We start from the raw sequence: 2,557 nt of genomic DNA, 5'->3' as shown, positions 1-2,557 counted from the left end.
CTGACACGTGTGCTGGAGGCTACACACTTTCTCACCGAGGAAACACGACCATGCTGTTCTTTGCAGTCCTCATGGGAAACCACATCAAAAAATTTTAAAGGCAAAAATAAAATAAAATAATATTGATCACTTTTCACTTTATCACTTCACTTTATCACTTTATCACTTATTATTTTATCACTCTGATAATGTTTCCACTGCAAGTATTCAGCTTTGGAATTGAAAATAACTTGCTTACAGTGGCTATGGGTTGGAAACACCTTCACAATTACTGGATTGCCTCATAAGTACTTACTTTCACAATTCTTTGACAACAGAACATTAATCAGGATCAGAAATGTGACTTGTCCTCTCAGTCTATGTTCTTCTTCAAATCCCCTAAGTAAATATTGACCTACACCTGAATCTCTTGTTGGCCATGCCTTAGCCTCACTAATCTGGCAATATTCTGTATTCTAAGACCTTCTAACATCATATTGCTCTAGCGGGCTTTTACATTATCCCACATCTAACTTGAATGTCTTTAGAACTTCTCTTTCAGGGCACCTGGGTGGCTCAGTGGGTTAAGGCCTCTACCTTCAGCTCAGGTCGTGATCCCAGGCTCTCTGCTTAGCAGGAAGCCTGCTTCCTCCTCTCCCTCTCTCTCTGCCTGCCTCTCTGCCTACTTGTGATCCTGTCAAATAAATAAATAAAATCTTAAAAAAAAAAAAAAGAACTTCTCTTTCAACATCTGGCAAGTTCTAATAACCATACTTCTACTACAGCATAATGGTTAAAGCAACAGACTTTGAAGACACACACACACACACACACACTCACACACACCTCTTTGTGTAGAATCCCAGTTCTGTCACCTTAGCTTCAGAATTTACCTAGTTTTGTCTCCTTGAATTTTTAAATGAGCCCCAGTTTTCTCATGTGTAAAACAGAAAGAAAAATGCCTACTTTACATATACCTTTTATGTATTAAATGATATAATATAGGGTGCCTGGGTGGCTCAGCCAAGCATCTCCTTTCAGTTCAGGTACCAGAATCCTGGGTTCAAGGCCCATGCTGGACCCTTTGCTCAATAGGGAGCCTGCTTCTCCTTCTGCTGCTCCCCTTGCTTGTGCTCTCTCCCTTTCCCCTCTCTCTCCCTCTTAAGTAAATAAATAAATAAATAAAACTTTAAAGACCAAATAAATGATGTAATATATGTAAAATAATGAGTATTTACTAAAAATAGATGTTATTTCTTCTTTTATTAAAAAGTCAAAGCTAGTTATAATTTATAATACTGCCATTGAAGCAAAGCAAGAACCCAAATTGTCTTTGAAATTATAGAAAATAATAAATTACTTTTAAATTATCACTAAACTTTAAACACTTGCCCTCTGGCTAATTTTTTCCTTCAAAATTTAGTAATCCTGATAAATCATGATAGGTAATTTTCAATAAACCAAAATATTCCACAAATTAAAGTAAGTGAGTGTTTATCACACCACACAAGGAAATAACTTATTAAATATCTTCCTCCGCTTATTCCTAAGTCATGGTTGTCAGAATTCTTTAAAACATCATACAGTCTCACCTCTTCTAGTCATATTTTTCACATGTAATATTCCTAGATTTACATTCCCAGTTATTAATGATAAAAAAGTCTTATCAAAGTGGTGAAATTATAGATTATCAGAACAACAACAATAACAAAAGGCTTCCTTTGTGGTAAACCTCTTGTTTAGATTATTCCTAGATTTACTCTTAAAATACAGTGAAATTCACATTCTTGTTATGAGTGAATGAAAACAGGAAATTTTTTTTTTAAGATTTATTTATTTATTTGGCAGAGAGGGAGAGAATCTTCAAGCAGACCCCCCACTGAGCCTGAGCCCAACGTGGGACTGATCTCACCACCATGAGATCATGACCTGAGCTGAAACCAGGAGTTCAAGGCTTAACCCACTGAGCCACCCAGGCACCCAAAACTAGCAAGTTATTAATAGAGACAAATAAATTTGCATTTTTTAAAATTTCATGCTATAGGTCGTATAGCCCAGGGCAATCTTCAGTATTGCCTAATTTTGGGAAGATAGTAACAGAATCATTGTATAAACATAAATTTTAAAGCCCAATCATGGATGGAAAAGGTCAGTAGGACCCAGTGAAAATGAATGCTAGATTGCAGATGACAATTCTGCCCTACCACGCATGGCTGGGTAATTGCTGCAGCCCTGCTCTAAGGACCAGCCAGTACCTCTGCGGTTATAAAAAGGAAGCAGAATGATATTATTTTCCCAGATATAGAGCCACTCTCCCATCCTACCTGTGTCATTCACCTTGAATCTGAAAGATGCAAAATCAGAATTCCCCTTCATGTTTCCATGCTCCCCTTTTGACCCATAGTTTCCACCTTCTCACTTTCCCTTCCATAGTCCCTCACCAACTTAGAATAAATGCAAGTTCCTGCCCAACTGGGGGAAAGCCTGCAGGACTGTTTTCCTCATGACCTTGAATGGCCACCAGGGTCTTATAGACTTGAGAACACTTTAAACTGAGAAGTATTCTTCAAAGCAAGAT

The sequence above is a fragment of the Lontra canadensis genome, unplaced genomic scaffold, assembly GCF_010015895.1.
Source record: "Lontra canadensis isolate GAN:19392208 unplaced genomic scaffold, GSC_riverotter_1.0 scaffold121, whole genome shotgun sequence".
Classification (NCBI taxonomy): Eukaryota; Metazoa; Chordata; class Mammalia; order Carnivora; family Mustelidae; genus Lontra; species Lontra canadensis.
The sequence above is the reverse complement of the archived record's forward strand: the minus strand, read 5'-3'. Positions refer to the sequence as shown.